The following is a 26,377-nucleotide window of genomic DNA, read 5'->3' as shown; positions in this document are numbered from 1 at the left end:
TTCTGTGCCATGGTGAAACTTAAATGTCACGAGAGTATTCACTGTCACTATCACAGTCAACGTATTTCAGAATTCAACCATCATCTGGGTGAAAAAAAATTATTGCTTAAATTGTGTCTAAATCTTCTGGAATTTACTTTAAACCAAATAAGTGTAGATGGTGATAAACATTTCCCCTTACTTCTGCTATACATGTTCCTCATAATGTTGCATACCCTCTCCATTCCAAAATAAAACACAGCACATTTATTCTCTACTCAAATGCTCTATCCCAGGCAACATCCTAGTGAATTGCCTTTGCACTCTCCAGTGCAATCACATCCTCCTTATGGTGTGGTAACCAGACTGAATAGACTATCTGTGACCTGACCAATGTCTTATGCAACTGTGTCATAACCTCCCTGTTCTTTTCTATGGCCCGGGTAATAAAGGCAAGTATCCTGCAGGTGTTCTTCATTACCTTATCTATCTGTGCTGCTGCCTTCAGGGATCCCTTGGATGTGTACGACAAGGTCCCTCAGTACTTTCTAGGGTTCTAATTTTCACTGTGTAAATCCTAATCAAATCAGTCCTCTCAAAATGCACTTCATATTTTCAGAATTAAATTCCATCTGCCCTTTCTCTACCATCTTACCAACTCATCATCATTCTGTACCCACACTCTTCACTATCAACATCACCAATTTTCAATGATCTACTAATTGTATCTCCTACATATGCACCCAATTGTTAATGTAAATAACAAACATTTGGAGACCCAGCACCAATCCCTGTGGTACACCACCAGTCAAGAGGCTTTTGATTTCAAGACAACCCTTGACCATCATGTTCTTGCGCCTATCACCAAACCAATTTCAGATCCAACTTGCCAAATCGCACCTCCTCAAATAATTCAATCAAATTAGTCAGACAGAATCTCTCTTTAGAGCCACATTAATAACAATAAAGAAATCTTCCCTGTCTGTCCAAGTGCAGAATAATCCTGAGCCTCAGAATTTTTTTCTAATAATTTTCCGGCAACTGAAGATAGACTCGCTGGTCTGCAATTACCTAGCTTGTCCCTGCTGCTGTTCTTGAATAAATGGTATCACATTTACTGCCTCCAGTCATCTGGAACCTCTTCTGTGGCCAGGGGAGATTTGAACATTTCTGTCAGAACCCCAGCAGACTCCTCCCTGGGGATACATCTCATCAGTCCCTAGGAATTTAAACACCTTTCAGGCCGCAATCATATCTAATACCTCCACCCTTTCAAAACTTTAGACGGAGAGCCAAGACCAAGCCTAAGCATCATATGATGAAGAGTAAATGACTAGGGATAATTGAACTAAGGGTTCTCTCCAGGTTATGAATGCCTGACTTCTAGACACCCTGTACCTATGAACGAGTGTTTCTGAGACGGGTGGGATGAATGGGGATAGATTTACCGGGTGGCTGCAGGCATCTTCTGTCAGATGTGAACGGGGCATTTCCATGTGCCTTCTCTCCCCAGCCCCTCAACCCTGAAGCACAACAATCAGGGGCTGGGTCAAGCCGAGCAGAGCCGGGAGCGCTGAGCAGACTCATTTGCTCACTCACTGAGTCAGTGAGGCCGGCTGGTGGCAGCTCCTCCCTTGCCTGCTCACTCTCTCTTCACAGCTGTTTCACTGATCCTCTCCCACACATTGTTTTTGTTCATTTCTGATGTGAACAATTTGGGTTATGAACAGTTCTCAGGAACAGAGTCCTGTCATAAACTGGAGATTGCCTGTACGGTTAATCCAGTCTCAAATTTGAAACTCTTCATATATTTACATTAAGACTCTCATAACCACACTCATAAGAAAATTAGGATATCTGTCTTCAGGTCAATTACACTCAGCTGCCCTTAGTGGTAATGCAGCACTTCCAGTGGCAGGATTGTGTAATTGCAGCTTGACATTATATACACTACCTATGTTAACAAGGATGGAGACATATTTAAATCAAAATCAGTGATGCGGATGAGCGCAATCAAAACAACTCTAACAAATCACCAGTCAATTTCCACTGCTGCGGCACACAGAGTCTTAAATAGAGTTCATAGTTATACAGCACTGAAACTGGCACTTTGGCCAATTGGTTCATGCTGACCAAGATGCCCCATCCAAGCCAGTCCCAATTGCCAGTGTTTGGCCCACATCCCTCTAGACCCTTCCAATCCACATACCTGTCTAACTCTCTTTTAAAAGTTGTTATTGTACCTGCCTCAACCACTACTTCTTGGCAGCTCATTCCACATACATAGAACTGTATAAAAGAGTTGCCTCTCAAGTTCCTATTAAATTTTTCCTCTCTCACCTTAAACCTATGCCCTCTAGATCTTGATTCCTTAATCCTGGGGAAAAGACTGACTGCATTCACTCTTTCTATGTCCCTCATGATTTTAAACACCTCTAAGTCTTCTAAGCCCCAAGGAATAAAGTCCTAGCCTGTTCAACCTCTCCCTATAACTCAGTCCCTCAAGTCCTGGCAATATCCTCGTAAATCTTTTCTGTACTCTTTCCAGTTTAATAACATCTCTCCTACAGCAGGGCGACCAAAACTGAACACAATACTCCAAGTGTGGCCTCACCAGGGTCCTGTACAACCACACCATGACCTCCAAACTTTTATACTCAATGCTCTGACTGATGAAGGCCAGTGTGCCAAATCTAGGCAAGCTTTAGCTGGATTCTCCAACGCAATGACAATACACTCTCAGACAACTAAAACTTACAACAGAAAGCAAAACAAATGGATTAGGTTAGGGAATTAGTGTGTTCTAGATGCCATACAAACACAGCAAGAAATAAAAATATAGACAAACCAATAAAACTACATAAAAATTACTCTTGGCAATGATGACTAAAGTATAGCTACAAAAGTCAACCATCAGTCAATTAATTAAAAGGGCAATTACAACTGAATGAATAAATTCAAATAACAGCAGGTGCTGGAAGTAGATACCAGCAAATTAAATTCGCGTAAGTAGTAGGAGGGATAAAATCAATAATTTTTGCAGCAAGCAGCAGTAAATTAACAAATCATCAATAGTCCATGCTCACCAGCCAATGAATAAATTAACTGAGAATATGGAACATGCCTTGTATGAATTTATGCATGGTTCAGTAAACAGGTTTGTTTATGAAACTATAAACCGCACAAATAGGACTTGAAGTAGAGTTACAATTTTTCTTTGTTTTGGATGGGTTTGTGCAGGAACCAGAGAAGCAGGCAAATCATGAAGATCTTAAGATGGAGACACATGAGACTCCAGATGCTGGAACCCAATCTGCTAGAGGAACACAGCAGGTCAATCAGCATCTCCAGGTGGTCTGGACCCAAAACCTTGACAATTCCTCCTCCTCCTCCCCCCCTCCCCCCACAGATTGATTAGATTTTAGATGAAAATCTAACCCTATTCCAATATCTTTTTCATTTCTTTTCCACCATCCAACCCTCTCCCCCAACGATCCCCAAACATGTGACCTTCTCCTATGCACTGAGAAATTGCTTAACTCTCCAATTCCCCAAAATCACTCTGATTCAAATCGTTGAGTTTATTGTCATGTGCACAAGTACAGTGAGGTACGGGTACAACGAAAAACTTGCTGCAGCAGCTTCACAGGCACGTAGATTCAAACAACACATAGAACATAAATTGTATAAAACTGTGAAGAAAACGACTGCGCTAAACAAGATATTAGTGCAAAAAAACAATAATAGACAAGTCAATGGTAGTACAAGAGGTAGTCTGTAGTGTTCTGTTGCTGAGGTAGGATTAGGGTTGCGCAGGTCAGTTCAAGAATCTGATGACAGTAGGAAGTTAGCTGTTCCTGAACCTGGTGGTGTGAGACTTCAAGCTTCTGTACCTCCTGCACAACAGCAGCAGTGAGAAGGCAGCACGGTGGAGATCCTTAATGATAGATGCCGCCTTCTTGAGGCAACATCTCATGTAGATGCTTTTAATGGTGGGGAGAGCTGTGCCCCTGATGGACCGGGCTGTGTCCACTACTCTCTGAAGCCTCTTGCATCCCTGTGCATTGAAATTGCCGTACCAGACCATGATGCACCTAGTCAGAATACTTTCAACAATGCATCTGCAGAAATTTGTTAGGGTAGTTGGTGACATGCCAAACCTCCTTCAGCTTCTAAAGAAAGTAGAGGCGTTGGCCCGAGGGCAGTCAAAAATAAAAGATGGAAAAGCCAGAAGAAAGAACAGGATCCCAGAAAATAAATGGCATTAAATGGAATACTGAAGAATCCAGAATGGGAAGAAACAGATCAGCCTGAAGACTTAAAAATTACAACTGGCAACATGGGATATAAAGTGAAGATCATGTGAAAAAAATCAAATGGACAAGGCTTGCAAAACAAAGAAATTCAAAGTCAAGACAATTTTATTTGAAATTATAGTTTTGAAATATCTATTCATGCTATTTTACTTCCTCAGGAGGCTAAAGAAATTTGGTTTGTCCCCTTTGACTCTCACCAACTTTTACCGATGCACCATAGAAAGCATCACATCTGGATGTATCACAGCTTGGTACAGCAACTGCTCTGCCCAGGACCACAAGAAACTGCACAGTTGTGGACACAGCCCAGCGCATCACGGATACCAGCCTCCCCTCCTTGGACTCTGTCTTTACCTCTCGTTGTCTTGGTGAAGCAGCCAGCATAATCAAAGACCCCCATCCTCTCTTCTCTCCTCTTCCATCGGGTAGAAGATACAGGAGCCTGAGGGCATGTACCATCAGACTTAAGGACAGCTTCTACCCCACTGTGATAAGACTATTGAACGGTTCCCTTATACAATGAGATGGACTATGACCTCACGATCTACCTTGTTGTGACCTTGCACCTTATTACACTGCACTTTCTCTGTAGCTGTGACACTTTACTCTGTACTGTATCGCTTTTACCTGTACTACATCAATGCACTCTGTACTAACTCAATGTAACTGCACTGTGTAATGAATTGACATGTATGATCAGTATGCAAGACAAGTTTTTCACTGTACCTCTGTACAAGTGACAATAATAAACCAATACCAATACTAAAAATAATTAGAAGCTTAACTGAACTTTAAAAATATGCTTCTTTTAAGTGCCTTAATCTGAAGTGGAAAATTAAGTTACAAGTTTTTAATATTTCTGAAATTCATTCTCAGGAAACATTTCAAAGCCTGCAAACTTAACCATTCGGTCCACAGACTGCATTATTACAACGTGACAAGATTGCAAAGCAAAAACCCATTTATGAAAACCCATTAAGTATGAACCACAGGAATTTATGAGAAAAGTTGATAAACATGGAGTCAAACTGCACAGGCAGGAAATGTGTTATGATGCATGATTTTTTTATTACGAACAGATAAGCAGTTTTAATCATTATGACCTGGGAAAGAACAACCTGGCGTATACATGGTGCTGCCAAACTGGATTTCAACAGGGTGCAATTTTTGCGTTTACAAAATGCCTTACCAGACCCCATCTCTTCGCAAAGTGCTCAGGTTTAGGCACTAATATAGGGAACCGGGCATAAAATGTCTATAAACAGTGTAATAAAACAAGAAACTTCCTTATGTTACGAGTCAGGTTGCTATTTGGTGAATATCCCTTTAAGGCACCTGGACAGTAGAGTAGTAGTGTGTGTGGTGTCATCAAAACAGCATGATTATAACAACATGCTGGCTGTTTTGCTCAGTGAATTGAAGAGAGTCGGAGAGAGACAGTCGGAAATCGAGAGCGACACCAACTGCTGGTCTCCGTAACAATGGATGAAGAACAATAGCTGTGTCTGTCACTACAATCCATGTATGGATTTTTGGAGAAATCAAGTGGAGATCACTTTGTCGTTAACCTGTAGTGGGAAACAGGTATTTCTGTGGGCGGCCATGTATTGAATGCCTTTGGGGTGGCAGATACTTTGGAACAAAGCAATGGAGATCATCGGAGATTGAGGTGTCGTATGGGTTCCATCGTGGAACGTGTGGATTTCGTAATTTCTCTCTACATTCTCTCTACATTTTCTCTTCAGTCAAGGTGGTTTTGCAAAAGCCTTTGCTCACATTTCACCTTATGACTTGCTGAACTGAACTTTGAGAACTATTCCCAGACTTGGGGTTTGGGAATTTGCCACACACACACACTTTGAGTTTAGTTTTGGGGATTATGTTTGATATCTAACGTTTTTACTTTTCTTATTATTACAAGTAGTTATTAATAAAATGGTTTCTAACACTTATACATGACTCGGTGTGTTTCTATTGTTGCTGGTACGTAACACTTAGTTTTCCAAGTATCAATCTGGCTCAGTGTGGATAGCACACTCATCCGAAGGAAAAGGATGTGGATTCAAGTCTCATACCTGAAAAGTGAGCACAAAAATCTAGTGTGATAAACTGACAGTTTGATGTTTCATCTGAAAAGCTGCACCTCAGACCTGGCATCACTCCGAGACCCCACCTGCTCTCACAGGTGAACATGGTATTTGCAGACAGTGAAGGTGATCGTCAAAGGATACAGCAGGATATACATCTGTTACAGTTATGGGATGAGAAATGGCAGATGGAGTTTAGTTCAGGCAAGAGTTGCACTTAGGGAGGTCAAATGTAAGGGGAAAGTATATGGCAGGACCCTTCACAGCATTAATGTACAGAGGGATCTTGAGGTCCAAGTCCATATCTCCCTGAAAGTAGCAGCACAAGTAGATGTAGTGGTAAAGGCAGCATATGGCATGCTTGCCTTATCGCCAGGGGCATAGAGTATAAAAGTCAGGAAGTCATGCTGCAGCTATATAGAACTTTAGTCAGACCGCACTTGGAGTACTACATGCAGTTCTGGTCGCCTCATTACAGGAAGGATGTGGAGGCTTTGGAGAGGGCGCAGAGAATGACAGGATTCTTAGCAGTGTGGAGGTATAGAGAGATCTTGGGGTTCTAGTACATAGATCCCTCAAATTTGCCATGCAAATTGATAGGGTGGTTAAAAAGGCGTATGGTGTGCTGGCCTTCATTAGCCAGGGGATTGAGTTCAAGACCAGAGAGGTAAAGTTGCAGCTCTATAAGACCCTGGTTAGACCACATCTGGAATATTGTGTTCAGTTCTGGTCACCACACTATTGGAAGAATGTGGAAGCTTTGGACTGAGTGCAGAGGAGATTTACCAAGATGCTGCCTGAATTGGAGAACTCGTCTTATGAAGAAAAGCTGAACAAATTAGGGCTTTTCTCCTTGGACAGAGGGAGGATGAGAGGAGATTTGATAGAGGTATACAAGATTATGAGAGGCATAGACAGAGTGGACAGCCAGCATCTTTTCCCCAGGGTGGTAATGGCCAATACTAGACGTCACCCGTTTAAGATGCGTGGAGGAAAGTTCATGGGAGATGTCAGAGGCAGGTTTTTTTAAAACACAGAGAGTGGTGGGTGCCTGCAATGCACTGCTGGGGGTGTGGTAGGGGCTGATACGATAGGGTCATTTAAGAGACTCTTAGATAAGCACATGGATGGTTAGAGGGTTATGGGAGGTGAAGTAGAGAGGGAGATAGAGTAGAGTGTAGATAATGTTTATATAGGCCGGCACAACATCATGGGCTGGAGGGCCTGTACTGTGCTGTACTGTTTTATGTTCCTTTGTAGGTAAGTGCATCCTTTATTTAGGTTAAAAAAAATTAAAGTTTGACCACATGCAAGCATTGGTATCTACATATCCTTTGTGACACAGTCCAATATGACATAATCCAAGTGGCTCTCTGTGGTGAGGTAGATGTCATGTTACCTTCCACAGAGAAGAAAAAATCTTTGCATTATTCATTGACGACAGCTTGCAACTAAACAGCCCAAAGTCTTCCCATCCAGTCCTTCAGTTACAAATGTCTTGTGGATTTAGGGAGAGACTAATCTTCAAAATATTCAACTACTGCGCTGAACCAGTGGACTCAAAACACCAGAGAATTACCACGTCAAACTAGTTTGCCAGCTTTGCAATATATTCAGTGCTCTTCTACAAATAACCACTTTTGGCATAAAAACAAACAAATATTGGAAACTTTCGGCAGGTTGGACAAAATCTGTGGCAAGAGAAACCGAGTTAACATTTCAGAATGAAGCCCCTTCACCCAAAGGCTTTTGTGACATTTACAACAATGCTCAAACAAAAGAACTGGTTTGACTTTAAAAATTATAAATTCATGGGTTAAAAAAAATTGATCCAATCAAAAAGCATTAAAAAAAACCTTAACTTAACATACCTAGATGAAATTAACCAACATCTTATTCAAACATAGTTGTACATAATGAATCCTTAAATTATAAATTAGATACTGAAGTGCCAAAATACAATATGCTCAAATGCTTTTTGGCATCGCAGCTTAATTTTCACCACTTCTGGTCCACCCAATGCTTCCATTTACCATGTGGAGAATTTAGAAATGATTCCTGAGTGCAACTTTGAGGTCAGGGGCATAACTGCAAGATGAACCGGCAAATACCAGCACAGCAATTTACAATGGCTACAGTGGAGAGAAATACACAACATCAAATTGTGGCCAGTGAGACTTGTGAACAAACCCTACTGGTTTGCAGACAAACATCTCTCATCCTTCCTCCAACCCATATTTTCAACCAATTCGAAACTATATCAAAATGTGTTCAAAAAGCATTAGTGGCAAATCTCAGAAATGAATCGTGCTTCTACATTATAAATTATACGTGTGTGATTTATGTTTAATTTATGTTTTTCTTGTGAGTGCTGCTTATATGATGCTATGTGCCTGTGATGCTGCTGCAAGCAAGTTTTTCATTGCACCTGTGCATACGTGTACTTGTGCATATGACAATAAACTTGACTTGGCATCAGTATTTACTACGTTTTATGTATATACTGTAAAGATTTTCTTTAAAATAATCTACACAAGTAACAACTCTGAAATGTATATTAAACTATTAGGATTCCAGCAGTTTAGTAATCATCCACTTTCTAAAAAGTTATCCTGGAAAGAACCCATTATGTTTCCCGGAAATTGCCTGGCAGGTTGATCAACCCATGCCGCCCACGTGTTTTAATTGTAAACAGTGTAGTAACAATATGCTCGCGCAAAATTATAATAATGAATGAAACCCTTTCTGGCAACAGGACAGTCTGACGCCTGAGATAGAGCAATATAAACAGAGCCAGCTACAATATTCCCGAGACTGAATCACTGACAAAGATAAATAGAACACAAGTAGATTGTTTGACTTTGAGCCAGGTTTAAAATTCAGACATGCAGCAGAACATGAAAGCTTTGAACCAAATCCTCTATTAATGATTTTTAATTAGTCAATAGCAAGTTATTTGGCTTTTAAAAAAAGACTCAACTGTTGGCAACACATATTGACACAAGGGAATTTCAGATTAACTGATACAAATAGAAGTGCCAAAGCAGGATGTTTGTATTTGTATTGGCTTGTTACTAAAGCAAAAGTTGATTTCTCACCACCACCCGCCCCCCCCCCCATATACAAATATAGAGAGATTGTTTGAAACGGTTGGGGGGATGCAAACAGCATTTTAAAATAGCTTGAGACCTATTAAAGAGCATGGGATTAAACCTTCTCCTTTCTCAATGAAAATGCAGGAACAAACTGATAAACTAACTATGTGTGATTTTAAAAAAAGGCAACCAACAGAGCACAATCATCCAATGACGCAATCACCAGCAGGGAACAGGACTGAGAATAAGATATTTGATAATGTGGGAGATGTTCTGATGAAGGGTCATCAACCCCAAACGTTATCTGTTTCTCTCTCCATAAATAATGCCTGACCTGCTGAATATCTTTACATTTGATAATTGGTTCCCTCGTAGCTTCCAGCCCAACATGAAACCAAAATTAAATTGTAGTCAAAATTAAACTCAAGTGGAGCTGATTAGTTTTACTGATCATTCACAGGATGTCCCGCATTCAGATGCCATCACTAACTTGAACTGTGTGGCTTGCTGTAAAGGCACAACTAGATTGTAGCTAGTCACAAATCAATTAAGGGGTGCAATTAGGAGACACAATAGATTCTGCAGATGCTGGAATCTGGAGCAATACACTCAAAATGCTGGAGGAACTCAGCAGGTCAGGCAACATCTATGGAAGGAAAGAAACAGTCAACGTTTCGGGTCGAGACCCTTCATCAGGACTAGCCGTAGGTCCACTTGTCATGCTCATGAACTTATAGGGAAAGGAATCTAAAATAATTGCCCCTGCCAGGTGGTAACTATGTCTATTGCTCATTGAGAGGTAGGTAACAGGCATAGTTACCACCAGGCAGGGCAGAAATGTGGACCACGTATGTGGCAGGAGCCAGGGCCAGAAATGTGGGTCAGGTGTGCAGTCGGGACTGGGAACTTAGGTCAGGTGGGCAGCTGGGGCCAAGGGCCAGGAACACTGGCCAGGTGTAAGTTCAGAGCCAGGGCTAAATAGGTGGATGAAGCTGTGGGCCAAGAATATTGGCCAGTGCAGAAAAAGGCCCTTTAGCCCTCCACATCCTTTCGGAACATCATACTCATCTATACTAATCCCATTTACCAGTAGTTGGTCTGTAGCCTTCTATGCCTTGGCAATTCAAGTGCTCATCCAGATACCTTTAAAAAAAGATTTGAAAGAAATATCCAGATCGTACTTTGCAAGTGAGCTGAGTTAGTCATCTGGTTTTTTAAAAAAAAAATCACATAAATAACATCATTTCACGATAAAAATATGCATTATGAAAAGATAAATTTTCAATTTTGTTTAAAAGGACATTGGCCAAGGCAACAGGAGAATGCTTCATTACTCTAAAAGATTATTTTGCTGGAAAAGCAGATGAGACCTTGGTTTCAAGTCTCCGTTGTAAATTTCTCCAAACATCATTACAGTTCCTTAGTGTAGCACTGCAATGACAATTATTTTCAAATCTACGGTGGCGTTTCAACCTTCTTAGGGGCAGTCCCTCAGGATTGAGGATGACTTTTGTGGATTCTGAGGAATCATAGAGTCAAAGAATTGTGCAGCACAGAAACTGGCCCTTCGGCCTGCCACATCCATGCCAACCTTTTTGCCCATCTAGACTAATCCCATTTGCTTGCATTAGGTCCATCATTAAAATTATACCAATACAATGGGGAAAAGACCATCTTCCCTATCTATGCCTCTTGGAATTTTATGTACCTCTATCAGGCCATACCTCAGCCTCCTTCACTCCAGTGAAAACTGTTACGAGACAGGTTGCTATTTGGTGAATGTCCCTTTAAGGCACCTGGACGTAGAGTAGTAGGGGGTGGGTGTGTGTGTGTGTGTGTGTGTGTGTGTGTGTGTGTGTGTGTGTGTGTGTGTGTGTGTGTGTGTGTGTGTGTGGTGTTATCAAGACTATACAACGTGTTGGCTGTTTTGCTCAGTGAGCTGAGAGAGATGGGGAGGGGGAGAGACTGACTGTCTTTGTCTCTGCATCGATGGATGAAGAACAATAGCTGTATCTGTCACTACAATTCATGTATGGATTTTTGGAGCAAACAAGTGGAGTCCACTTTGTCGTTAACCTGTAGTAGGAAACAGGTACTTGTGTGGGCGGCCACATATCGAATGCCTTCGGGGTGGCAGATACTTTGTAACAAAGCAATGGAGATCAGAGATTGGAGTGTCGTATGGGTTCCATCGTGGAACATGTGGATTTCATAAATTCTCTCTACATTTTCTCTTCAGTCAAGGCTGGTTTTGCAAAAGCCTTTGCTCACATTTCACTTTATGACTTGCTGAACTGAACTTTGAGAACTATTCCTAGACTTGGGGTTTGGGAATATGCCACGCACACACTTTGAGTTTAGTTTTGGGGATTATATTTGATATCTAACATTTTTACTTTTCTTATTATCACAAGTAGTTATTAATAAAATAGTTTCTAACACTCATACATGACGGTGTGTTTCTGTTGTTGCTGGTACATAACAAAACAAACCCAGCCTATCCAGGTTGATTACACCAATATGAAAACCATGGACCATTCCACAAATGGGACAGGAGGAGCCTGACAGGATATTTGGGCACATTATGAGGTGTGCACTCCTTCTGCCATTTGTCCAAGACTTAGATGTGTTCCCGATGCATGGAGAGGACATTGACATTGTAAATTTACTACAAGGAAACCAAAGGGTTTGGTATTTTTCCACCACCTTCAGCTGCCTACTGTAGGTAATCCAGGTCTCAGAAGCAGGAGTACTACTGCCTGATGGTCCTTGAGTATTGTGTCAGGTCTAAGGGCTTGTTTTTAAACCAAATAGTTAACTTGGCCCTTTTATGTCTTCTTCATGTTGGTTAGGAGTCGTGTAAGGCTGGACAAAATAGACTGGTATTTGATGGATTCCAGGCATCTCACATCAAAGTCAAGATCACAATTAAGGTCTTCAAAGTGCTCCTTCCATTGAGGGTTGACTGCCTCTGTCCTTGGTAAGTTGACTCTGTTCTTTGCTTTGATTAGGATGGGGCCTTGGGTGGGTCTCAAGTGGCCCTGATAGCACTGAAGAACCTACCTCTGTCATTGTTTTCAGAGAGTTGCTAAGCCTCCTGTGCTCTTGAGGTCATGGTTTCTGCTAAACTTCCCTTCAGGTGCCTGTAAAGCTGATTTTCCCCTTGAATGCTAGAGCTTCCAATTCATTTACAGTTAATTAGCTCAAATATCTCTTGGCCATTCTCATAAAATCAGGATTGGTCTTCTTGGTAGAGAAGCCAAGAGTCTTTGCAAAGATGACTTCAAGGCAGTCCATGAGCTGTGGACATTCAGCGACTCCTACTGGCTGAGCTGTGCTATCAGAGAAGAGCTACCTATGCATGTTCCTTGAGAACTTTGATGTTGCTCTTGCAGCAGTGTTTCTGTTGATGCTGATGTTTTGGAACCAGGTTGAAGATAATAGAGTGGACTTGATGGTCATTTCAGGGGTACCCGTCATAGCATGGTTGATAATAGGTATCCTTGCAGAACCTCACTCAAGTGATAAGAAGTACCAGTACTAGGACCAGGAGTGTTGCCATGTGCTTCTCTCTCTGACAAAATAATGTATTTGTTACAACAAGGCCATCCCAACATTCTGGGTCCCAGACTGCATATTGTAGAGTGCAAGGCATGTGTAGTTTATTTTAATGTAGGGTAGCCATTGTACAACAGCTACTACACTAACTTCATAGGGAAAAGCTTAATCCAGTAGCAAAGGGGCAAAAATGACTGGAGACCAGACTCTGACGGTTATTCAAGCTCATACATAGGTGGGCAACAGGTGCAGTTACCAGAAGGCCAAACATGTGGACCACATATGCGGTAGGAGCCAGGGCCAGAAACATGGGTCAGGTGTACAGTAGGGACCAGGAACATAGATCAGGTAAGCAGCTGAGGCCAAGGGAACACTGACCAGGTACGAGGCCAAAGTTGGGGCTAAATAGGTGGGTGAAGTTGTGGGCCACGAGCATTGGCCAGGTGCATTGTCAGACCAGGAAAGGGGATAAGTATGTAGCCAGGATCGACATTTTAATTTTTTTAAATATATAAAACAACTTCAACATTAAATGTACAGCCTGCATTCATAGGCTTGAGATATAGATCAGCTGCAGCATAATCAAATGGTAAAACAAGCTTGAAGGTTTAAGAGCCATGTTCCATAAAGCAGAAATTGAATTTAACATATTTAATCAGTATTCTGAAAATTAACACGGCAAAACTCACCTGAAATACTCTGGAACATTAATCTCACCTGCTACTTAGGTAATTGGTAATTGGTTTATTGTTGTCACATATACTGACATACAGTGAAAAACTTTGTTGTACATGCCATCCAGACAGATCATTCCAAAACACAAGTATATCAAGGTAACACAAGGGAAAAGCAATAACAGAATGCAGAATACTGTATTACAGTTACAGAGAAAGTGTAGTGCAGGTTCCCTTCAAGAATCTTATAACATCGGGGATAGAAGCTGTTCTGGAGTCGGGTGGTGCGTGTTTTCAAGCTTCTGTATCTTTTGCTTGGTGGGGGGGGGTGGTGGGGAAGAGAAGAGAGAATGACTGGGGTGGTAGGGGTCTTTGATTGCGCTGGCTGCTTATCTGAAGCAGTGAGAAGTGTAGAGGAAGTGAATAGATGGGAGGCTGGCTTTTGTAATGTGTTGAGCTGCATCTACAACTCTCTGCAGTTTCTTACGGTCTTGGGCAGAGCAGTTGCCATACCAAGCCATGATACACACGGATAGGATGCTTTCTATGGTGCGTCAATAAAAATTGGTGAGGGTCAATGATGACATGCTGAATTTCCTTAGCCTTCTAAGGAAGCAGAGGTGCCTGTGAGCTCTCTTGGCCATAAGCGTCTACAAGGTTGGACCAGGAAAAGCTATTGTCGATATTTACACCTAGGAACCATCTCAGGACCACTGATACATACAGGGGCTTGTACTCTGCCCTGCTTCCTGAAGTCAATGACCAGCTCTTTTGTTTTGCTGACATTAAGGGAAAGGTTGTTGTCTTAACACCATGCCACTAGGCACTCTATCTCCTTCCTGTACTGCGTGTTGTCTTTGCTTGAGATCCAGCCCATTATTGTGCAGTTATCTGTGAACTTTTAGATGGAATTAGAGCAGAATTTGGCCACGCAGTCGTGAGTATATTGGGAGGGCTGAGGATGCATCTGTGCAGGACACTAGCATTGAGGATACTCATGGTGGAGGTGTTGCTGCCTGTCCTTACTGATTGCGGTCTGTTGGTCAGGAAGTCACGGATCCAGTTGCAAAGGGAGGTGCTGAGTCCTTGGTCCAGGAGTTTGGAGATGAATTTGTTTGGAATTATGGTATTGAAGGGGGAGCTATAAGCAATAATTAGGAGTCTGATGTAGGTGTTTTTGTTATCTAGATGTTCCAGAGATGAGTGTTGGGCCAGGGAGATGGTATCTACCGTGGAACTGTTTCGGCAGTAGACGAATTGCAGTGGTTGAAGTTGTCTGGGAGGCTGGAGTTGATGTGTGCCATGACCACCCTCTTGAAGCACTTCATGATGGTGGATGTCAGAGCCACTGGGTGGTTCTTGTTTAGGCATATAACCTCATTTTCTTTAGCACCAGGATGATAGAGGTCTTTTAAAGCAGGTGGAAACCTCAGATTGGAGTATGGAGAAATTGAAAATGTCTGCAGATACTCCTGCCAGCTGATCCATGCAGGATCTGAAGACACAGCTGGGGACTCCATCCAAGCCAGTTACTTTCCACACGTTCACTCTCAGGAAGGCTGATGTCTGCAACAGTGACTGTGGGTACAGTACATCAGAGACTGTCAGGGTGAATGGTGTCACTTCATTGCCCTTCTGTTCAAAGCGTGCATAGAATGCATTGAGCTCATTAGGGAGGAATGCATTGTCAGCAATGTTGCCCAACTTCAGTTTGTAACCCGCTATAGCATGCAAACCTTGCCACAACTGACAGCTGATCTGGGATTCTATTCTGGTCTGGCATTGTCTCTGGACATCCCTGATAGCTTTACAAAGGTAGTACCCCGATTTCTTTTATTGATCATGGCCACCCAATTTGAACATCACAGACCTAGACTTGAGTAGGAAGTGGATTTCTCGGTCATCCATGATTTCCATTTGGGGAACTGGAACAACCTCTTTGGTACATAGTCCTCTACACACTTGCCGATGAAGTCTGTAACAGCAATGTCATACTCATTCAGATTGGCTGCTGAGTCCTTGAAAAAGGACCAGCTTACCGATTCAAAGCAGCCATGTAGAAGCTCAACTATTTCCTCAGAACAGCAGAGTATGACTTCCATCTATATTTCATTCAGTCCTTTCACTTCACCACCCAACAGACACCAAACACCAGAGACCAGTCAAGAGGGCAGGTGCTTTGTTAGCATGAAGATTTCTGATTTCTGGCTCATGGTCTTCTATGCCATGTGCTGGAAAACTGGACTAGTACAGACGGATATTTGATGGCCACACGGGCATAGAGGTCGATAAGGCCTGTTTCAGTGTGCAACTAAAAAGTTATTTTCAACTTGCTTCCTGCAAGGAATCATTTTTGCCGTCCCCACAACACAGCCAGTACTTCATTCACGCAAAAAAAATCCCAATTCCATTAGAGTTCCTATGTTAATTTTTTTTTAAAACAAAGGATATTCCATAAAAGAAAATATTTGAGGAGTGGTGTGTTATTTGGGCAGGTACAGTAGTGTAACGGTTGGTGTAACACTATTACAGCGCCAGCGACCTTGGTTCAGTTCCTGCCACTGTCTGTAAGGAGTTTGTACGTTCTCCCCGTGTCTGCGTGGGTTTCCTCCGGGTGCTCCAGTTTCCTCCCACATTCCAAAGACGTACGGGTTAGGAAGTTGTGGGCATGCTATGTTGGCGCCGGAAGTGTGGTGACACTTGCGGGCTGCCCCCGGAACACCCTATGCAAAAGATGCAGTTCACTGTGTGTTTCGATGTACATGTGACTAATAAAGATATCTATCTTATCTTAAATGATTCACACATAGAATGTTCCTATCCTCTACTTTCCAGATTCAGCTTTTACTTGACAACTGATCCCTTCCTGATTACAACTTTACTAATCTAAACTTCTCCAAGATGTTCACACCAAACCTTATGTTAAAAGTTGTGCCTTGTGATCAATAATGTTGTCATGTAGACTGTATCTGTAAATTGGTTTATTATTGACATGTACTGAGCTACAGTAGAAAAAAAAAACTTTGTTTTGCATGCCATCCATACAGCTAATTTCATCACATCAGTACATTGAGGTAGTACAAGGGAAAACTATAACAGAATACAGAATAAATTGTTACAGTTACAGAGAGAGTGCAGTACAGGCAGACAATAAGGTGCAAGGCCATAACAAGGTAGATTGTAAGGCCAAATGTCCATCTTAACATACTAGGGAACTGTTCAGTAGGATAGAAGCTGTCCTTAAGCCTGGTGGTATGTGTTTTCAGGCTTTAGTATCTTCTGCCTGATTGGAGGGAGGGGGGGGGAGAAGAGAGAATGTCTGGGATGGGTGGGGTCTTTGATTATGTTAGCTGCTTTTCCAAGACAGCGAGAAGTATGGACAGAGTCCATGGAGGGGAGCCTGATTTTTGTGATGGGTTGAGCTGCGTCCACAGCTCTCTGCAGTTTCTTGCAGTCTCAGGCAGAGCATTTGCCATACCAAGCTGTGACGCATCCTGATTTCTATGATGCATCTATAAAAATTAGTGAGGGTCAACGGGACGCCTCCTGAGGAAATAGAGGTGCTTGTATGTATGCTGTATACTTACTCTTGCTAGGTCTGGTTCTTATGGTTGAGGTTTCCAAAGAATCTGTTATACTATCTATCAAACAGTTGTACATGGAATCATAGAGTCATACAGCATGGAAACAGGACATTTGGTCCATCATGTCTGTGCCAACCAGTGGGCACCATCTGTATTAATCCCATCTTCCAGAACTGGCCTGTAGCCTTCTATGCCCTGGTGATCCAAATGCTCATCCAGTTACCTTTTGAAAAACGTTTGGAAGAAACATCCATATTGTACCTTCCAAGGTAATTTGTGCTCCAATATTCTATTGCTGTCCAGCAATAGTCACTAAATCACATGAAAGGGGCAGGGTCCCCATGTGACTTTTTTTTAATTCACTATCCCATTCAGAGCTGCTGAAGCAAACTGCTGAAACCTTACAGTTACCTCAGGTATGGTCAGATATAAACAAAGACTCGCCCTGTCTGTACAACTTACTGATGGCGACAACTTACTGATGGCACAGACTAAAACACAGGTTTCACATTCTTAGGCTCATAATTGATACTTGGCAGAGGAGGGAATCACTGGCCCTCAATAATCAAGATATAACATGAACCTGTACCAAGTTATGATCTCAGTTTGACAGAAGTCAAATTATTGGGTACAATGCTTTGGGATGCAGGGGAAAGAAGGTGCATCTGCTGAGGTAACCACTTTAGATTGCCTACCAATTTGCCATAGAATTTTACAGGACAGAGACAGGGTTTTGGAGTTACCTGATAAAGCTAATATTTATGCACCTCACAAGCCCTTGTAACGTTATTTCACTTCACCATTTGCATGTACTTCTATTCCTTCAGCCTCGTCTAATCCACATGGTAACAATATGCCACATTCCTCATCAGTCCAGTATTGAAAGTACAGATAAACACTGGATCAGATTTGGCTGTGATGAGAATCTGGTTCAATAGCATGTGCATGCACAATACCTAACATAAGTTGGCAGAGAAAACTCTATGGAAAGCAGTAATAGTTAATGGAGACCCCAGAGACTGCAGATGCTGGAACCTGGAGGAACAACAATCTGCTGAAGGAACTCAACAGGTCGAGCAGCATCTGTGTGTTGTGGTGGGGGGGGGGGGGGAGGTGAGGGGCAAAGGAATTGTTGCTATTTCGGGTCAAAACTGAGAGTGCAGAGGGAAGATATCCAGTATAAAGAGGGGGAGTAGTGAGACAGGAGCCCAAGGTGATTGGTGGACTGAGGAGGGGTGAAGGATGATGGCAGGTTAAGCCAAGGAGGTGTGGGGGAGGAGCAAAGTTGGGAGACAAGCAGTTGGATAATAGCTGGAGGCAGACAAGAAAACACAGCAGAGGGGAGGGTTACCTAACATTGGAAAACACAATGGTCATGCCGTTGAGTTGTAGATTACCCAGGTGGTGTACAAGGTGTTGTTCCTCTAGTTTGCGTTGGGCCTTATTCTGTCAGTGGAGAAGATTGGTGTGACAGTAAGAGTCAATGCCTTCTGTAAAATTGAGAAACTAATATAAATAAGTTTTGTCAACAGCTGGTCAACTTATATTTTTTTTTAGATGATCTGCTGTAAAAGATACTACTTGGTGAGGGTCCTGCAACAAGTTCCCCCATCAGACCACCCTTCAGTTTACTGAATAGCAGAACACCTCACTGAATATCTGTGGCAACTAAGCACTGGTAACACTGGCTGCATGGTAAAATTATGGGGGTACATATGTAAAAAAAAAATCACACTCAGAAGTAGATGGCATGTCTGCAAGGAGTCCTGGCAGATCAATTGTTGGAATTGCATGGACACATGGGGAAGAAGGCTGGAAAAGCTCAGTGGAAGCATACAGATGGCCACTGTTTCAATTCTGAATTGCTTCTGTATGCAGCAATAATATTAAATGCAGTGATTGCCTTCAGTATTACTACACTCACCCCCCTAGAGTGGGATTTACAAAAGATATGCCCAATATCAAAGAAAATTCTGAATTTCTTTGCAATATTTACAAGATGCCAACACCACACAGCATTTCTTTGGGTGAAGAGCTTTGTTCTAGAAATGTTACAGAAATTCAAGTTTTTTTTTTTACACACTTATGTTTAATCTAATTAACTGTATGTAAATTCTTAGCACTCTATATTTACACCCATATCACTCTGGCATTATATGTACTGCCCGAATTATACAGATTCTTCCTGCACAAAATATAAACCAGTAATGTATACTAGTAATATCTACAGCTCTTAATTTACAAACTCCCACCTTATAAATCCTATGATCTCTGATTTAAGAAAACAGTTCACTAGCCAAACATAATGCTACAGAATTACTATATATTGTCACACCACCAAAAGATGCACTTCTCCAATTCTTGTTCCAGGGTTCTTTGTCATGTACATCCAGCTGACAGAAGGAATCTTTTTCTTGGGGTCTCAAGACATACCATTAGACAAACCATTAAAACCCAACTGCATGTTTTACCCACTGACTAACTTTACTTCAAAAGAAAATCCATATAGTTCCCTGTTAAAAGGGGAGCTTTATTAACCTGATGTGGAAGTCCCAACCATCAGATGTGATGTCTGATTCTCCCATCCATCAGTAAATATAAGTGCTCATATAGAACTGGCCAGTACAGATGGCTGTTTTTCTCCTGTACATTTTCAATTTGTTAAGATTCCATGTGAAAGATTTTTCTTTAAATAAAATGCTCTGGTTACCATGGATCAAGAGCAATGTTATTATTCTTTCAGCGAGAGATTTATGTTGGCTAAAGACACTACAAAAAAAAAGCCCCTACACTTCAAGAAATGCCATGGGCCTTTTACAACAATCTGAAAGGCAGATGGGACCCTGTTTTGATGTGTCATCCAGAAAGACTTTCTCCATCAGTGCAATGAGCCATGCAGGAATGGGTTAGCGGGATTTCATGTTGGGTTAGAAACTATAACCCTCTCACTTTGGGCCTGTGATCATACAAAAGACTTTTGAGGCCGATATCCTAATCCCATATCCTCTCCTTTCCCCACTCTCACAAAAAAAAGGTGCATTGCGTTTTTCCTGAGCTCACACATCACACAAGATAAGATTTCTTTATTAGTCACATGTATATCGAAACACACAGTGAAATGCATCTTTGCACAGTGTTCTGGGGGCAGTCCGCAAGCATCGTCACTACGCCCACAACTTCCTAACCTGTACATCTTTGGATTGTGGGAAGAAACTGGAGCACCCAAAGGAAACCTACACAGTCACGAGGAGAACATAAACTCCTTACAGACAGCGGCCAGAATTGAACCCGGGTCGCTGGCACTGTTATGCTAACCGTTACTCTACCGTGCTCCTGCTCACACGGCAAGGGAAGTGAATTTAGGATATAGCAATTGAAAATGAAGAGAATTACATTTCCATCACCCTCCCCCAATTTTGTCATTGAATGCACAAACCAACTTTGCAAACCATTATATGATCTACTATCTCAACACCAACCAGAGTAGATTTAAAAATTGTAGTCACTGTAATTCTGAAATGAAAACAAAATGCTTGAAATACTCAGGTCAACATCTGCGGAGAAAAAAAAGAGGTAATGTCAGATGAAGGGTCATCAATCTTAGACACAGATAGATATGCACATTAGAGAAAGCCAGAAAAGCAATAAGGTTATAGTAGTGCAGGATCTTAACTTTCCCAGTATTAACTGGGATTGCCTTAGTGCAAGGGGCTTAGATAGTGCAGAATTTGTTAAGTGCATCCAAGATAGGACTATCTACAGATTTCTTTTGGAAACAATATATCAGAGAAGGAGCTGTACTTGACCATTTCTTAGTAAATGAAACTGGGCAAGTAGCAAAACTGCTGGTTGGTGAACACTTTGGGAACAGTGATCATAATTATGTAATTTTCAAGGTAGTTATGGAAAGAGATAAGGTTGGTCCTCAAATTGAAGTCCTAAATTGGGGGCAGACTGATTTCAATAGTGCAAGGGAGGACCTGGTGAAATTAGATTGGAAGCAGATACTTGGAGGTAAACAATATCTGACAAATGGGAGTCTTTTAAAAGAGAATTACCAATTGTTCACGGATGGCATAGTCCAATGAGGGTGAAAGACATGGCAAGATTAGGAAACATTGGTTGACAAAGTTTATTGAAGATTTCATCAGGAAAATGGAAACATATGACAGTTATAGGTAACTATAATCAAACGAATCCCTTGAAGAATAGAGTGTAGGAGAGTACCTAGAACAGTACAGCACAGGAAAAGGCCATCAACCCACGATGGCTGTGCCAACCATGATGCCAAATGAAACCAATCCCATCTGCCTGCACATAATCTATATCCCTCCATTCCCTGCCTGTTCATGTGCCTGTCTGAATGCTTCTTAAACGTTGATAACATATCTGCTTCCACCACCACCCAAGCAGCGCGTTCCAGGCATGCACCATTCTGTAAAAACAAACGTACCTCGTAAATCTCCTTTAAACTTTTCCCGTCTCACCTTAAAGCTATGTCCTTTAATATTGAGATTTCCACCCTGGGGAAAAAGACTCTGACTATCTAGCATATCTACGATGCTCATAATTTTATATACTTCTATCAGGTCACCACTCAGCCCCTGGCTTTCCAAAGAAAACAATCAAAATTTGTCCAACCTCACCTTATAGCTAATATTCTCTAATCCAGGCAACATCTTGGTGAACCTCTTCTGCACCTTCTCCAAAGCCTCCACATTCTTTCGTGGAATGAGGCAAACAGAACTGTGCACAATACTCCAAATGTGGCCTAAATTTTATACAGCTGCAACATGGCATCCCAACTTTTATACTCCAACACCCCAACCAACGAAGCCAAGTACCACCCTATGTATGTCTGTTGCCACTTTCAGGTAGGTATGGACCGCAAGATCCCTCTGTACATCAGTGCTGTTAAGGGTCCTGCCATTTACTCGATACTTTCCCCTTACATTTGACCTCACAACGTGCATCACCTCACACTTATTCAGATTAAACTACATCTGCCATTTCTCTGCCCGTATTTCCAACTAGCCTAAACCTTAATGAATCCTTTGACAACCTTCACTATCCACAGCTCCACCAATTTTTGTGTCATCTGCCAACGTACTACCACTGGTCACAGGTCTCCAGTCAAAATAACACCCTTCCAACTACTACCCTCTACCTTCTACAGCCAAGCCAATTTTGAATCCAATCTACCAAATCACCATGGGTCCCATCTTTTGGATCACCCTACCATGAGGAACCATGTTAAGTGCCTTACTAAAGTCCATGTATACTGCCCTACCCTCAATCATCTTCGTCAACTCCTCAAAAATGATCAAATTTGAAGAGACAGAACCTCCCCGCACAAAACCATGCTGACTATCCCCAATGCTTTTCCAAATGAGAGTAAGTCCTGTCCTCAAGAATCTTCTCCAACAATTTCCCTCCCACTGAAGGAAGGAAGGACTGAAGAAAAAGTACAAGAAATTGGGGGGGGGGGGTGAAAGGGGCCATAAAATATCTTTGTCAGGTAAGATTAAAGAGGAACCCAAGTGGTTCCAATAGTACATCAGCAGCAAGAGGTTAGTTAGGAAAGAGTGGGTTTGCCAAGGGACCAAAGGGATAATCAATGTGTGGAACTAGGGGACGTGGGCGAAGTCCTAAATGAATATTCTTCGTCTGTATTCACCAAGGAGAAGGACGTGGAGAATAGAGAGTTCTTTTTATTCATTCAAGGGATGTAGGCTTCACAGACTGAGCCACCATCTAATTTTCCATCCATAAGTGCACTTGAAAAGATGGTGGTGAGGTGCCTTCTAGAACCACTGCAGTCTTTGAGGTTTTGGTATACTCAAACTGCTGTTTGGAGGGAGTTCCAGGATTTTGACCCAGCAATGGTGGAAGAATGACAATTCCAAGTCAGGATGTGTGTAGCTTGGAAGGCAACTTCCTGGTGGTGGTATTCCAATGCTTTTTCTGCCCTTGTCATTCTAGCTGGTAGAAGTGGTGTCGTTTGAAGAAGGTGCTGCCTATAGTGGCTTGGCAAATTGCTGTAGTGTAGATTGTACAAAACTGCTGCAACTATGCATTAGTGGTGGTATGAGTGAATGGTTGTGGGTGTGGTGCCATCAAGTGGGCTGCCTGTGTCCTGTATGGTGTAGGATGATTATGACATGATTGAAGGAAGGTCATTGATGAAGCAGCTGAAGATAGCTGGGCCCAGGAAACTACCCGAAGGAAGGAGGGATATGTTGATAGTGTGGAACATTTAAGAACATGGAGGTGTTAGATGTCTTGAACCATACAAGTTTGCTGATGACATGAAGATTGGTGGTGTTGTGGATAATGTAGAAGGTTGCTACTAGGTTACAACAGGACATTGATAGGATGCAGAGCTGGGCTGAGAAGTGGCAGATGGAGTTCAACCCGGAAAGTGTGAAGTGATACTCTTTGGTAGATTGAAATTTGAAGGCAGAATACAAGGTTAATGGCAGGATTCTTAGCAGTGTGGAGGAACAGAGGGATCTTGGGGTCCATGTCCATAGATCCCTCAAGGTTGCCACGCAGGTTGATAGGGTTTTTAAGAAGGCGAATAGTGTGTTGGCCTTCATTAGTCATGGGATTGAATTTAAGAGCCGCAAGGTAATGCTGCAGCTCTATAAAACTCTGGTTAGACCACACTTGGGAGTACTGTGTTCAGTTCTGGTCACCCCATTATAGGAAGGATGTGAAAGCTTTAGAGAGGGTGCAGAGGAGATTTACCAGGATGCTACCTGGATTGGAGAGCATGTCTTATGAGGATAGGTTGAGTGAGCTCAGGCTTTTCTCTTTGGAGAGGAGGATGAGAGGTGACATTTGATAGAGGTGTACAAGATGATAAGAGGCATAGATTGAGTGGACAGTCAAGAGAATTTTTCCCAGGGTGACAATGGCTAACATGAGGGGGCATAATTTAAGGTGACTGGAGGAAGCTATAAGGGGGATGTCAGGGGTAAGTTTTTTTTTAAAAAACATCAAGAATGGTTGGTGCGTGGAACGCACTGCCAGCAGAGGTTGTGGAGGCAGATACATTAGGGACATTTAAGAGACTCTTAGATAGACACATGAATGATAGAGAAATGGAGGGTTAAGTGGGAGGGAAGTGTTAGATAGACAGAATAAAATGTCGACACAGTGTGGGCCAAAGGGCCTGTACTGTGCTGTAATGTTCTATATTCTATGTTGAATAAATTGCTGGGGCCAGATGAGATCTATCGTAGAATGCTATGGGATAGCTAGCTGGGGTCCCCCAGAGACTTTTACATTTTTGTTAGTCACAGGGGAAGTACCAAAAGACTGAAAGATAGCTAACTTGTTTCCTTATTTAAGAAGGGCAGCAGGGTTAAGCCAGGTAATCATGGGGGTAATCAGGTGATGTGGGCTTATTGGGCCTATCACTGTGCTGTATAAATAAAGTAACTGCAGGCTAATGAGCCTTATTCAGTAGTAGGAAATTATTGGAGAAGATTCTAAGGGACAGGATTTGTGTGTATTTGGAAAGGCCGGAAATAATCAGGGATAGCACGGCTTCATGTGAGGGAAATTCTGTCCTACTAACCTTATTGGATTTTTGAGAAGGTCACAAAGGGGGTTGATGAAAGCAAGCTGATAGATTTTGTTTATGTGGACTTTAGTAAGGTATTTGAAAAGGTCCTGCATGGTAGGCTGGTCCAAAAGGCCCATGGGATCCACAGCAAGCTAGCTAACCAAAATTGGCTTTGTGAAAGCAGGCAGGGGGACAGTAGTGGAAGGATGCTTTTCTGATTGGAAGTCTATGACCAGTGGTGTACCGCAGGTGTCAGTGCTGGTACCTTTGCTGCCCAAGGCTAGCACAGGGTATAGATCAGATGTAAAGTTGGGTGGAGCATTGGCAGATGGAATTTAATTTCCAGTGTCCCTGATGACTACACCTGCAGGAAGTGCGTCCAGCTGCAGCTCCTTATAGACCACGTTAGGGAGCTGGAGCTGCAGCTGGTTGAACTCCGGATCATTCTGTAAGCTGAGGAGACGATAGATAGGAGTTACCAGGAGGCAATTCCATCTAGGGTGCAGGATGTAGGTAGTTGGGTGATGCTGCCTGGGATGCGGAGCATGCCTTATGAAAGCAGGTTGAGGGAACTCAGCCTTTTCTCCTTGGAGAGACGGAGGATGAAGGGGGACCTGATAGAGGTGTATAAGATGATGAGAGGTATTGATAGGGTAGATAGTCAGAGGCTTTTCCCCAGGGCTGAATTGGTGCCACAAGAGGACATAGGTTTAAGGTGCTGGGGAGTAGATAGAGGAGATGTCGGGGGTAAGTTTTTTTTTACTCAGAGAGTGGTGAGTGCGTGGAATGGGCTGCCAGAAATGGTGGTGGAGGCGGATACGATAGGGTCTTTCAAGAGACTGTTAGATCTGTATATGGAGCTGAGTAAAATAGAGGGCTATGGGTAAGCCTAGTAATTTCTAGGGTAGGGACATGTTCGGCACAGCTTTGTGGGCCGAAGGGCCTGAATTGTGCTGTAATTGTTCTATGTTCTATTAGGGGAAGGAAAAGGAATAGGCCAATCAGTACAGTATACCGCGGTGATTGTTTCCCTTGATAACAAGTATATCGTTGGATGCTGTTAAGAGGATGAATCACCAGTGGAGAGCCACAGCAATCGGGTCTCTGGCTCTGTGGCTCAGAAGGGGGCGTGGGGGGAGGGGGGGGGGAGGGGGGAGTAGAAGAGGAGTGAGATAGTAATAGGGGACTTATTGGTTAGGGGGACAGACTTGGACAAGAACGAGATTCCGGGATGGTATGTTACCTCCCAGGTGCCAGGGACATCTCAGATTGAGTGCACAGCATCCCTAAGGAGGATGGTGAAGAGCCAGAAGTCGTGGTGCACAATGACACTAACAACATAGGTAAGATAAGGGATGAGGTCCTAAAGACCAAATATTGGGAGTTAGGAAGGAAGCTAAAAAGCAGGACCTCAAGGGTGGTAATCTCTAGATTGCTGCCTGTGCCACGTGCCAGGGAGGGAAAGAATAGGAAGATACGGCAGACTAATGAGTGGCCGAACAGTTGGTGCA

General features: G+C 42.5%; 1 protein-coding gene across 5 annotated transcripts in view; it reads right to left on the bottom strand.

Annotated features, from left to right (window-relative positions):
- The window catches only part of rsf1a (remodeling and spacing factor 1a), a 74,245-nt gene that overhangs the window by 32,290 nt on the left and 15,578 nt on the right, over positions 1 to 26,377 (bottom strand). The window lies entirely within an intron of this gene.

Source organism: Pristis pectinata, chromosome 11, assembly GCF_009764475.1.
Source record: "Pristis pectinata isolate sPriPec2 chromosome 11, sPriPec2.1.pri, whole genome shotgun sequence".
In the NCBI taxonomy this organism is placed as follows: domain Eukaryota; kingdom Metazoa; phylum Chordata; class Chondrichthyes; order Rhinopristiformes; family Pristidae; genus Pristis; species Pristis pectinata.
Note: the sequence above shows the minus strand (reverse complement) of the source record. Positions and strands in the feature narration are given on the sequence as shown.